This window comes from Cyanistes caeruleus, chromosome 6 (genome assembly GCF_971803275.1).
Source record: "Cyanistes caeruleus chromosome 6, bCyaCae1.hap1.1, whole genome shotgun sequence".
Classification (NCBI taxonomy): Eukaryota; Metazoa; Chordata; class Aves; order Passeriformes; family Paridae; genus Cyanistes; species Cyanistes caeruleus.
The window spans coordinates 40,940,875-40,955,379 of NC_141706.1; the positions used below are offsets into that span (position 1 = coordinate 40,940,875).

General features: G+C 35.1%; 1 long non-coding RNA gene across 1 annotated transcript in view; it reads right to left on the reverse strand.

Moving 5' to 3' along the window:
* The window catches only part of LOC111930351 (uncharacterized), a 63,424-nt gene extending 49,289 nt beyond the window's left edge, over window positions 1-14,135 (reverse strand). The window contains exons 1-3 of the long non-coding RNA XR_002865140.2: window positions 12,088-14,135; window positions 8,766-8,937; window positions 2,735-2,885 (exon numbers count right to left, since the gene is read on the reverse strand). This is a non-coding gene — a long non-coding RNA (uncharacterized LOC111930351). The remainder of the gene's footprint in view (window positions 1-2,734; window positions 2,886-8,765; window positions 8,938-12,087) is intronic.
* Window positions 14,136-14,505: the final 370 nt, after the last annotated feature.

The window sequence follows — 14,505 nt, forward strand, 5'->3', positions numbered from 1 at the left end:
TGGACCTGCAGCCTGCTCCAAAGCTAGCATCCATATACCACCTCAGTCAATGTCAAGCTCTGTTATTTCAAATGATGCTGGGTTTGGTTGGTTGAAGTTCCAGTTGTGCTCATTTCCTCCACAAGAAAGTACAGGAGGAGCTAGTTACTAGTTACTCCCTGACACAAAAAAAGTACATTTTTTACCAATGATAGTCATAAATACACAAAAGGTGCATTTTATTTTGAGAGAAGAAGAAACATCTCTTTGTCTCTAGTTGGAACCTTCTGCAATTTCTCTGAGTAAGCATGATTTTTAATTGGCAAAATGCAACATTTTTCTTTCTGCTAATGTATGAACCATCTAATGAAACATTTAAACACTTACAGATGGTTACAGTGGGGTTTCCTTTCCACTGTAACATATTCCAGTGCAGTACTTTGTTTTTCTAATATACTCTAGAAATTCACAAAACTGTGAATCATTTAAGCATGGGTTGTAATATGAAGTATCCTAGTTGCTTCATCACTAATAAACCAGCAGAGGTTCCCATGGAGTATAGTTTTTTTTTCTGTGGGAGACTTCAATAAGGGTTAAGAATTAACCATACACTGTATGCTTTGTAGAATCTTACATAAGAAAATGCACCCCAAAAATTTAGCTAGAAATACAATCCTAGTTCCTCAATTTCCAGAGCTCCTTTCTGCAATTCAATTTTTAACCACAAACAACCAAATAAGATTTTACAGGCTTCTCTCCAGCATGCTATTTCTCCCATAGTTTGCATTTCTCAAGCATTGGAAAGCCTCATATGCTTTACAAGGCTAACTGTTTAAATTACAATGGAAACTGTTTCCAAATGTGTTCATTTCAATACATGTTATTCTTAGAGTATTTTAGCCGACCTTAAGAATCTTTCACCCTCCTTTAAGGAGAAGTAGCAGGATACCATAAATCATAAAACAGCATAAAACTCTAGCATTTGCTGTAAGTTAGAACTATGATTTTCCTCATGCTTCTTAGTAGGAAGACTTTCTACAATTTATTTCATGATAATTTATTTGGTTTAAAAAGCAGAATGTAATTTAATGGAATTTAAAATGCTGCACTTACTGGAATACTTTATTCCTCACAAGGTCTAGGGGTTTAGAATTGACTAATAGACAGCAATGATGATAAATCAATGTAGCAGAGTTAGTTTCTTAGAGTTGAATTGGATTTAGTCACTCAGCCCTCAGAATAATGAAATTGCATGACCAAATCTCCCGCTTCTCAGAGAATTTGGGGATAAAGGACCTCAGCTAATATTTTATTTTTTTTTGAGAGAGAGACTTTCTAATGGTATTGAAAAAATAAACCTATGTAAGTCATAGCAGTTTAATTCATCATCTTCCTTTTCTGTTGAAATTTCAATTAAAATCACAGTTCATAATGTTCCATGCACAGAATTAATTTCTTTTATTGGACAATCTAAAAATATATGTACCTAGTTAGTGTACCAACTTCAGCATACATCTAGAGAGAAGTTGTAAGCAATAAATTAGTTGCTTCCCTAAAAAAATTCCCAAGAATTTCCTAAGTAAAAGTAGTTTAAACACTTCAAAAACCAAGAAAACTATTTTTTTTGCCACTAGAAAAATTTCATTTTGGTCTTGTGTGTAGTTCACATTAATAAATAAAAAAAAAAATCATTATGTGTCTCAGCTCACTAACAGTAGAAACTAAATTAAAATTTAACCTTAACATTTTGTTGTAATGTTTCTTGAATTCCCTGTGTGTAGAAATACATATGCCTGATTTCCATTCCAAGTTTACATTTTTCTCTCTAATTAGAACAATGAATCTTAGCAGTCAGCTGAACTGTCAGAGCTACTTGTGTTATGCTTTGCCTATTTCTATTTAGGTTGGTTAAAGACTTTCATAATAGAACTCTGGCCATGCCAAAATAATCCCTTCCTCCACGCCTCTTCAGCACCAGCCCAAATCTACACGACCTTTGGCTGGCCAGAACAGCAGACAAGCACGTGGAAAGTTCTGCTGAGTATGATTCAGTGGTACTCTTTTGGGGGGTCACTTATTTAAAAAGTGAAACCTGAGTGTGTATAATATCCCCCTTCTATGGGCAGCTATAAGAGCCATGGTAGATGAGATGTGAACAGCTGCTTTACCTGAAGAAGAAATCCACATGGGTGTTCTGATCGTTTAAGTTCTCTACACAAACCTTCTCTGTGTGAAATGCATTTTATGCAGCCACCTGTACCCAGTGGGAATCCTTTCTGTGTTACATGGACTGTCACGTCTTGAAATAGAAACACAGGAGGTTTCTATTCTATTTTTATTTAAAAGACACATACTTAACTACAATGGATTTGTTAGTGATGGTATTCATATTAAAACTTTTCAGGAGTGCACTTTTTAATGTACTTTATAAATTAATAGAGCCAGAAAGATTTCTACATTATAACGGGAAATGCATCTCTGCCACAATTCCAAAATCTTGGGGGATTTTGCTGGTCAGTGTTTCCTTCTCTTATCCTAATTTAAAATACTGTAATAAACAAATGTAAATAATCAAACACATGTACCAAACACCCTTTAGCCTCAGATGCTACAGATCAAAATTTTTTGTCATTTATATTTCTATTTCTTCATCCCTAGGCTTTATACTGGAAACTGCATTCCTCCACATTTGACAGATTATAATGACTATCTTTCTCCAGCACTTTTTAAATGACTCCAATTATGATTTCATTACCTTTATTCCTCCTCTTCTCTTTGGGTTCACAGTCTAGAACAACAGCCTTGGTAAACAATGCTTCACAGTAAGCCATCAGCTTCCAGTATGAGAAATTCTTATAACTGCACCAGTGCTAGCATACTGTTGAGCACTAGCTTCCAGGAAAATCCTGCAATAGATACAAGAAATTAATATGTCTTCATACCCTATTTAGAAACATAAAGCTCAAATATCAAATTTCATCCATTTGTGTTCAGGAAGTGAGAAGCATCAGTTCATCACACCCATGTGTTATTGTGCACAACATCCATTATAATCCCCCCACAGATAAAACTTAATAAAACATACACCATCATTCAAGAGTTGCCATGTCACCTGTCCATGATGTTTCTAGAGTTCAGCTAGCCTTGCCACATTACATTCCAAGAATACTTAATTCCAGCTCAATAGCTACTTGGGGGGAAGGGGGGAAATAAATTTATAAATAATCCCTTACTAAAATCACCCGATGTGATTGAAGTTCTTTTCTTCTAGGTGGTGTAGAAAAATTTTCCATTAAAAATAGAGTAGATTACACATAATGGGATCCTTACTGCCTTTTTGTGTCCATCAGCCAAAGAGGGACTGCAGTTGGTTGAAGTAGGCTGGTTAATGCTCTGCTATCATTAAAAGAAGCGTAACAGTGTGATTGTACATTTGGAAAAAAAAAACCACAGGCATCTTTGCTATCATTTTCAAAGTGGAAGCTCTGTAACTGCTAGATTCCGTCATTACTACATCTACTAGCACTGAAAATTTGTTGAAGTTGTGTATATGGATGAATTAATCCAACATCAAGTTTTAATAATTCATGATGCAGTACCTGCTACTAATACAGAAACACTTCAACTGCTCAAAAAAACCTTACAGATTCTAGGAAAGATGTGAAGCATTTTGAAAATTTTATTCCTTGGCAAGAATAATTTTTCACCTCAGTCAGGACTGACAGCTGTAATTCTTATTCCTCAAAGGCAGAAGCAATGACATAGTCTCCCTGAAGCAAGGAGGAAATGAAATGAGCCTTAGTATATGCACACATTTCATAAGCTCTGCATGGGAAACTACGATTTTGCCTTTTTGTCTGCACTGGTTCCAGACAGAACCAGTTCATTTTTGCAGTAGCTGAGACCAAGACTAATGTTATTCAATACCACCTCATGTCATTGCCAGGGTTGGCAGAAAGGGAATCTCTCTCTCCCTTCCAAAAGTGTTCCTTCTGGTTGGATAAAGGGGGCAGAGTGAGGGAGCCATCCCATAATGTTCTTTGTCCTGGGTTCCCAGAATGTGCCAAGCATTTTTGCATGTGAATCACTCTCTCTTGTACACTTTGTAACTCTATTTGTTTTCTTATCTCATTCCTGTTTCCAGTAATTTGTTCTTGTCTCCACTTGTGCTCTTCATGGTTTTTGCCTCCAATTCTCACCTCTGTGCCACCACAGCAGGAAGTGGAAGAGGGAGAGAGAAGGAGAGAGAACATGCAGACTTGGGAGAGTGTTTGTGGTAGCACTGATCTGGGGAATACCATGAAACCACAAGTGAGAGAGGAGCAAATCCTGGAGGGGTTGGTCATGCTTGGTGCCCTCATCAGCAAAGGTGGTACCAAGCAGTAGTGTAGATGATCTGAAAGCTCAAGACAATAATCAGCTGTGTCAGACTTTGTCAGGTCTGACACTTCTCTTATCAAGCATGAAGCATACAAGCGCATTTGTGTGGAATACACAGATGAGTTTTTTCATACTGATGAACTCATAAAGGTACGAGATGTGTGCATCAGCAATAACAAACAGGTCAGCATAATGAAATTCTTAGTACTGCCATGGCAACTTAATGATGATGCAATAAGCAAATTAAAATTGTACCAAATTATCCTTCTTATATTTTGGTTACTCTTGGCAGAAAACATTAAAGAGAAGAAAATATATAACAGTATATATTTTTCGATTAATAAATTCAAAATTTCTTTTCTTAAACATATAATCATGCCATATATAGCAAGACTAAATATCATGGATTACTAATATAACCTTTATGTATTCACTAGGTTTTATTGCTTTTCTGTATTTAATTTTCAGTTGTGATAAGACATATTCTTCTTCTCTACCGTAGTTTCACGGTAGAACTTATAGATACTCATGTATCCAATGTAATAAAAATCAGCAATATCTGATATTTCACTTCTTTTGCTTGATCTCAAATTTGTTAAATGTTTATTTAATCTGCTGAATATACCAGTATTCAACCTTGTCATTTTTCTTTAAAAAACCCTAAACCTTTCCATTTTTCCTTAAAAAAATGGGTAAGGTGAACTGTTCATTTATTTTTCTATATTTACAAAAAAGTCCAAATTCTGAAGTATAATTACACAAAGACAATCAGAACAATTCAAAACTGAAGTCCTGTTAAATAGCAATTATTTTACTGCAAATGTATTATCAAAACTAATTTTAGCAGCTGCCACTAAACACGCGCTTTTTGTTAAATTGTATGTTTGAGAACAGTAACTTACAAACTTAGATGAAGATTCAGGTGATTTCTAAACAAAACTTTTCCAGATTGTGAGGACTGACTACAGCCAGAGGGGAAACAAAGCATCATTTGAACAGTGCTCAATACGAACAATTGCATTATATTGAAGACAAACCTTATCTAAAGTCCCAGTTCAGCCACCACCCCTGTCACTGCTAAGCTCTGTGATCCAGTTTTTCATCTCAGTGCTCATTTAAGGACTACAAATAGTTTTTTTGAGGACTTTTTTATTTCTTCATATTCAAAAATATTCAGTTTTGGTTTCCTACAGGCCTATGAGGGTTCTTCATGGACCAGTTTCATTATACATTACACAGACATTAAAGATCAAAAACATGATTTGGGAAACCCTGGAGGTACAGGTATAACACAGATAATGGACCTTGTTCAAAGTTTTTTGTCACATTTTTCCAACAATGAGCACAGGAAATGTTTACAATTATCACATGTCCTTTCAGCAACACATTTTCTTAAGAGAGAAGAAAATGCATCTACCTTTCTTGCTTGTCTTTTCTTGCCCTTCCTTTAGGGGCATGGTTTAGGTCTTAAATTGACAGATACTAGTAAACAACACAACTTTAAACTGATATTTTCTTGCTCACCATTTCAGGTAACTTTTCTGAAGTTTTGAGTGCTGGGATATTTTTTACCATTTAATCAGTCAACACAGCAATCCAGATAAATTACTCAAATACCAAACACACAAACAAATTTATTTATCAGCTGCCCATGGAGCTTTTAATAACCATATCTCAGATTAAATCTTCAGGAGCCAAGAATATTGTAAATTATTTTCCCTTTCACTCACATTCATTCACTTCACAGTATAATTTCAGTTCTCTTTCAAATGCTAGGGCCAAAAAAAATTGTCACTACTGGTTTGGGTTTGCCTTTTCCCCTTCAGACATATGAGGCTTTTGCTAGTCATGGAAAATACATCATAATACTTTAGAGAAAATGGAATTTAATGTTTTGCAGTTCAAAGATTTCAGTCTAATAGTGTTATTTTGTAGTTTTAAAATTGTTTTAAAACATCTCAACACCAAAAATGTCAATAGCATTGCTACACAGAAGACAGCTATGGATATATTGTCATAAAAGGCTTATTTTAGTCTGTTTCCAGAAGAAAAAAAAAACAAAAACATTTTGAGATCATAATGTCTCTTTCCATCTTCAGCTCAGAACTTCATCTTATTCCATTTTTATCCCATCTCACCAATTCAAAGGAAAAATATATTCTCAAAAACAATTATGTTCCCACAAGTTTTCTTGAAAATTCCATGAATGGGAAGGAAGAGGATCAAATTAATGCTTTCATATGGAAAAAGATTGTCAGAACTCTGATATTACACACAACATCAGCTGCCTGGTCAAGTCGTGTGAACCCAGTTGCTGGTCATTTGGCGTGTCCATAGCTCAATATTACTTCTTTTATTGTACCTCTTGCCCACAAATATTAACATTACAGCAGTGAGGATGGAAATTATTCAGACCTATAAAAAGAAGCCATCATCACTTGAACAGTTCTTCAAACAAACTTGTTCAGTGCTTACTCCTATACTTTAAAAAAAATCCCAACCTAATATTGAACTTTCTCTGTCAAATTGTGGATTCAATATAATATAAAAAAATTCATTTGCTGATACCTTGATATTTTTTTGTTGCAGCCAACTGAGAGTTTGCTGATAAAGCTGAAAGTGTCAGTTACTCTGTAATGCCATAAAATAATAAATGCAGTACATTATACTGGATGTAGAAGGTGATTGATAATTACTTGCCATCATGATTTGTAAGTTCCCAAATCAGTGATTTTGAATAGATACATGAGTGATTCAGCATTCATATTCAGGTACCATTAAATCCCTGTAGTCCTTGAAGTTTGCAGACCCCCTGATTTTCACTAGTATTGATTTATTTTGTTCTGAAGTTATTTTGTAGCAGCTAGGGGAATTATATAAGTTCCAGTCTTTCTAAAAACACTGATACAGCTGCTTCCTGAGAACCTTTGAATTTCCTATTTCATCAAACTGTTTGCTACAACCATCACTTAATAAATAAACTCTCTCCAATATTTGATAGTAATGAAAACAATTGATTCCATTGAGGAACACTGATGTGCAAAGAAGGGTCAGATTTTAGACATTATCCTAGTAAAATAATCCTAGGGGAAAAAAAAGGGATAGAAATAGGAAAACAACTACACAAGCATCGCTGCAGATAGGAGTTCCACCAATATGCCTATCCACATTAATATTAGCCTCCTTGCTAGACAAGCCATTTTCCTGTAGCAATGAGGCTGGTGTTTGCGGCAGTTCGTGTATCTGGGGAGGACTGACCTCCTAACCTGTGCAATGCTGTAAAAGAAAGCCCAAATGCTGGAAAATTCTAATTCTTCATAATACCTCCCAGCATTTTCATTTCATTTAATAGAGGCAATAAAAATTCATTTCAACTGAATAGGAAAAGATGGTGCATTTAAGCTTTCCCTTAGTATCCAACCAAAATAAAAGCTTCCTTATATGATCAGTAAGTCAGTTGTGGTCTTTATTATTTCCAAAGGATCACTGAGGCTGGAAGTGACCTCTGGAGATCATCTAGTCTTAGTTCTGTGTTCAAAACAGCTGGCTGCTCAGGAGCACCAGTCAGCTTTCAAATATTTCTAGAGATGCTGACAGCCTCCACCTCCTCTTTCATCAACCTGTTCAAGTCTTTGACTACCTTCAGAATTAAAAAGTTGTTTGTTAGATTAAAGCAGAATTTTCTGTATTTCAATTTGTGCCTACTACTGAACACAGCACTTCACGTGCAATCCCACAAGCCCTGAGGGGAAGCATCACTTCCCCTGACCTGTTGGTGACAATGTTCGTACAAACCCAGCACCAGGTTGAACATGTAAAGTCTGCAGCAGGAGGTTGATTCACATACAAGAATTCTAATATTTAGTAACTAAAGTCCTTCCAAGACAATCTGTAATGTAACATAATAGACCTCTCATCTGACACCAATACTCTATGCACAAAAGAAAATATATCCTTCATATTTGTGGGCTTCCTCTTAGTCACACCTTGAAAGACATTTTCTCCAGTGAATATGTGGATCCAACATCCAAATGTCTCAAAAATAATTCAACAGAATATAAAATAAAATCAGATTAGTTTGTGATTAATATGTTGGGGGTTTTTTGCCTACAATGAATTTTTATTACATGGAGTTGAAGCATGGAATAAAAAGCACCTGAACATGAGAAATCAATAAAATGTTATTATTAGCCATTTGCATACCCCTATGACTTTTCATGAAAACACAGCTGCAAGAGGTACAAGCAACAGATAGATGGCACCAAAAAAATCCCATACAGAGGTCATAGTTCCAGCTATCCTTATTCTAAGATGAATTTTAAAAGTTAAATTTCACACTGTCCTGACTTAATAAATCTGCATTCTACTGCATTAAATTAATATTCAACCCCGAAATTTTAATTTACCTGTTCTGAGGACTTGAGGTGACATATTAAATTTAAAATACTGAAACAGTTTAAGGTCCACAAATTGTATGATCAATAACTTCCAGGTTTAAACTTAATTCTTGCTTGTTCTTTATTCTGTAGCAGTGGTCATACCCAGTCACTGTACTTCATCTCAGCTGGTTCCCAGGGACTCGGGGCAGAAGGAGAGCAGACAGTTACATAGAGCACAAACCTATTAATATTTAACATTCAAAGCCTTAAGTAAAATGAAGTGTTTCAGAAATGCAGTTGCAGTTTAGAAACACAGAGTCCAGCCTGCACTGGCACAGTGACAAATTTGTTCCCTTCTTCCTTCAGTGCTTCACCTCAGTGAAACTAAACATTGCAATGTATTAAAGCTGAGCAGCCAGTCCACCATTCCTGCACTCTCTGCCTTGGCTTGTGCCTGTCTCCAGCAGAAAACACATGCAGAACACCACACCAGCCAAGCAGGAGACCTGAGGCCACGAAATGAGCGCACTTCCCTTTTATCTTCACTGCAGCAGCAGTCCCACATTGTGTTACTGCACTTAGGAGCCTGATTCCAGCAGTGCTGCCTTGACAAGAGCAGAGCAAGATGTGAGCAGAGATGGAGACTCAGTTATGGGGGGTCATGATCAGCCATCACTGGGGCTGAAATGCTTCTCTCAACTCTACAATCAGTTTGAGATGACATTTTTCAACTACTTCCACAACATGGAGTTCTACCACCATAAAGAGCAAGTAAATAATGAAAAATAATATTATGCAATCTTCATGCCTATAGGAGACACAGCTCTTTCTGTGTAGAAAATGAAGAATCATGGATAGTTCTGATATGTTCCAAAATTATTTCACTTTATTTTTCATTCTGGAAGCTTTCTTTTTTATATACACTGGAAAACAATTATACATAGCTGTTTGGTGTGGAATGTCACACTGCTTGCAGGAAATCAACAAAAGATGTAGAATATAAGGCGTACACTGAGCTCACAGGCTGGTGGTTCACATTTAATTTGGTTAATTCCTGCCAAACACACATGACAATAATTATGATTTCTAATTTATAAATGTGAATTAAGCATTAACATTGCAGACAAAGAGCTTTAAATACCAGGGTTTCCTAGAGATACTACAATTGATGTGTAGGAGACCACATTGGTGGAATGACCAAAGCCAAGTCCTCCATCTTATTTTTGCTACTTTTTGCTTCTCCTATACATCAATATATGTAGAAATGGAAGCAAAAATATAAATGATAAGACTAGAAGAAAATTACGAAGTTTGGTCTAGCTTTTTATCCTCTGCCAGTAAAAGCCATGTAAGAACATTTTTCAGGGAGGATCAGTGCATTCTGCCTCATATGACCATGAAAGTACCTAGACAGTTATAACAAAACTTGTAATGGTGCTTCACTTTAGTCTTTAACATTAGTGTTGAGAATCATGAACACCAAAGATTACAGAAAAAATATGTTTAAAGAATTAAAATGGAAACTATCATTAGTAAGAAAAATTGAGTTCTATGCTAACATTTCTCTAAAAGTTTCAAAAATACTGTGAAAGCCCTTTCAAAACAAGTCCTTCTTTGCCAGAAAAAGCAAAACAAGCTGAAAACACCTGTGACAGATGCTTTGCCAGAGTAAAAAATCACATTTGAACTTTAGATGGTAAATTCTGTTTCAAGTCTGAAATCCCTCACACACTTGAGTGAGCTCTGAGTGAAATGAGATCTTCTGCTTCTATATGTATCAGGCAGGGTCATCTCTTATCTCTACCAGCCACAGCTCACTCTTTGAAATTCATCAAGCATTAATTAACTGGCATTCCATTAAATGCCTAAGATTTTCAAAGCATTCCCCAATCAGACCACATTAGGTTAACCTGGTGTGGTCAAATATGCTCTTCCATAATACATTTCCACATACTGCTCCACTTCATATTGGTTAAAAGTGATAAACATAAAAGTAGCCAAATATGAACCCAAACTCATGCAGTCAGTTAATTAAGCATCTCAACTAAGAGTGAAATATGTATGACATTTTGACCTTTGCTATCAAACTTTCCTTCTCTTTTCCTTCATAAAAATAGCATTAGTAAAACATTAAAAAAAAATCAATAATAAGAGAGAGAATTGTTGTGTTTTGTACTTGCATTTTATATGCTCCTAATTCCAGCTGACTGCTATTTTGTGAGGGGGCAACTGACAGTTCCCTAGCAACAGATTAATTGATTACAGCTTTAAATCCACCTCCTTCAACTCATTTCTCCTATTCCTCACTTATGGGTGTACACATGCACATCTGCCAGGTAAAAGATAGAACATAGAAATCTAAAGCACAAAGAGAGAAGGATCTGACCACAATTTATTCCAGAAGTGTTTTAAATTTCAGAAAAAATATACTGTAATATCAGGATTAAAAATTAATTAAAAATTATTTCAGCATATTTTCAGTCATGTCCTTTTCATGCTATTCTTTAATACAGGGATCAATAAATCTTTTCATTCCCTATTACAGTAATGAACACGGATTAATTCCAAATTTACATATAAAATTTTACCTGTCTGGTAATGTTAGAAGCTATAATGGAAAAAAGAAATTTAGAGATAGAAGGCTGAATGCCATAAAGTAGGTCCAAGAGCTAATCTCCACTCATATAACAATAATGTCTGTCCCAATAACTTATTATTACCAAAGCATAGGGAATTTTTGCTCCATTTGTTTTAGAGCTAGCTCTCTTTTATATATATTATCAAAGGGAAATATTTTCAGTACCAAAATAGGAAATAGGTGTGAAAATGGTCTTAGGTAGGTTTCCAGACCCTAAATCCAGCCCAAAACCTCTGCTAAACTCAAATTCATAAACTTTTCAGCTGCTGCAGTTTCTGACTTAAATGCTTGAAACTTCTGGCAGAAACAAGCATCAGGGTGATGTTTTGAATAAATTGTAAGGTCTTAGGGTCTTCTTAAAGAATGAAAGTGAGTATTGAGAGCAAGAAAATGTGAAAAAGTGAAATTGAGAGCAAGAAGGAATGAGTCCAGGACTGGTAGGGAAGAAAAGAGCTCTAAGGAAATGTTTGTTGATTGCTTCTCCTATGCTGGAAGTACAGACTCACTGCAATTTCTCTGGGAAATTTTGATCTCTTCTATTAAGAGCAAATTAAGTGAATTGCCATGTCACTAATCTCCAATAGGCAAGATCAAGACATGGCATTGTCTCAACATAGTAATTATTAATCTGAATTCAGGGCTCCCCACTCCCCTTCTTGGAGCAGAGATGCCTTCTTTTCTCAGACTGTTATTGGAAACATGCAAACCCACCTCTTCCATAAGAAAGCCAGAGCCATCAAGGTATGGTTTGGGTAGAATTATGGTATTTTTCTTTCCATTTGAAGTGGTTCAAAGTTTTTTAGTCTGCAGCAAAGCTCAACAATTGCCCAAGCCTGCAAGAACAGGTAAAACAGGCTTAAAAAGTTCTGTAAAGCTGATCAGAAACAGGAGAGGTGAATTCTTTTTTCTTCCAGTTTTCCTTCCTGATTTGCCCTAAACTACGACACTTCAATATTTAAATAAAAAATAAAAATAAAAAAAAATTAAAATTTTTCATGTAAAATATATAAACAGGCCTGGGAACATGGTAATCAGCTCCCCACACTTATAGCCATAACTACTAGATTCCAAGTCAGGCACTGCATACTAAATGTCTGCTTACCTGATCATCCACATCACCAGATACTATGTTTCTTTCTCTACCACTATATCTGTAGAAAACTTAGAATTCTTTACTCTGTGAGGAATCCATTTTAAAATTTTGGCTTAGGGTAATCTAACATTGAAGTCCCTATTAGGTCTGTCCTTAAAATATTAAGTTCTGAGACAGACTGAGTCAGAAGAAATTTGCAGCTTTGTAAATTTAATTTGTAAAATACATAGCAATTGTTTTAACTAACTGCAGAACTGCTCAACTAGGGCATTTATTTTGAATATTTAGCCAACAAGCATGAAAAATATTTAACTTTAGACATTTTATTTAACTTTATATTTAACTTTTTATTTAACTTGATATTTAACTTTAGAGATTTTTCCACATGTAAATAACATGAATATAAGAGTTTGCAAATGCTAAGCATCTAAAGATAACTCAGTAATATTTCCATTCTAATTTAAAGCACCTATGTATAAGTCTCTGTCCCCTACTTGCAACATCCTACCCCTTTCTTTACCTATTGTTATTTACTAAATAATAATTTTTTTTAATTGTTTAAAGTTATTCACTGGATGTGACATTAAAGGGATTTGGATACTCATTCTCTTCTTAAGAAAGTGTATTTCCAGTGGGAAGCTGCTAGCATGATCTTGGAAGTAAACCTTGGCAACACGAATCATAACATTCTCAAACATTATTCTAGCCTCTTGGCAGGGAAGAGACACCTACAATCACATCGTAGCTAACAAATACATACCATGGCTTAGAGATTAATGAAAATAGTAAATAAATGGTCAGGAATGTATTTTATGTATGCTGCAAGTGTCTGGTTTAAATATAAATTTAGATATTATAGGAGTAATTGGAAAGGAACATATATATGTTGCCTGCCTTAATTTAAAAATACAGAAGACACATATTAAAGATAATTTCCATACTTACCTTCTATTTCACCCAGCAACACAGAACATTTATCTCTCAAGTGGTCCTTATCATAAAATAAATTAATTTGGTCCCAAGATCAACGTGACACACAAATCAACTCATTTTTATCACTCTCCATTATGTAAATTGAAAATGAAGAAAAATCATATTGAAGATATAGAAAGGCTTCCTGACAGTTAGAGGTAGGATTTCTAGAATATTATGTCTTCCGCATCTTTTGCCCCCAAATTTGAGTCTTAAGTAAAATCTTTATGTACCATATTTTGACATTTGGAAGTTTGTGGTGTATTCTCCAGAAAGGTTTCTAGGCCTTGCATGGAAATTTTGAGCAGATTTTTTTTATTGGCAATATTTCATATAGAAAAAGGATCTCCATGAATTTCTGTGAGCATGCACTACCTGTAATAATTACTTTTTCCAAAAATTACCTCTCAGGTGCCAAGCGTATTAACTTCTACTGCTTTACAAGCATCATATTTGTCACATACAGCAGAATTTATGCCTTTACTCCACCACCATCCACTCTTGCTCCCTTAAGAGAATCCTTTCTCCTAAGTACCAGAATCACTGTGCTATTATGCTAGTCATGAACCATTACATATCCTGCCTCCCTAGTCCAATAAATTTTGTATTTTATGCAAAGAAGGCAATCGCCAGCTGAAGAAGTTAAGCATGACACACATAAAGATAGCCTCATTGGACAAAGTTTTAGAGAATTACTCTGTACATTTTAGAGCAGAATTTTTTAATTCTTACTGTTCTGAAATGCTTGCAAGCAGGCCATGTAACTATTTCAATAATTTCAAGCAAAAAAAAAAAAGCCCTGGGAATTTTCACTCATGAAATGATATTTGCCTGATTATTGTCATCTTCTGTTTCCATTTTGTTAGAACTTTAAGCCAAATAGTCCATCTGGCATTTTCTCTCACTTGTCATTTTTAAGTTATAAAAATACAGTATATTTTAAAATTCTAGATCATCAGTTTTATTTTCTCACATAAGTACTGAGCATAAGAACTCAAATACTTTTACAGAATATTTTATGAAATAAACCTCTTCAACTACAGCTGAGATCTGCATCTGGACTC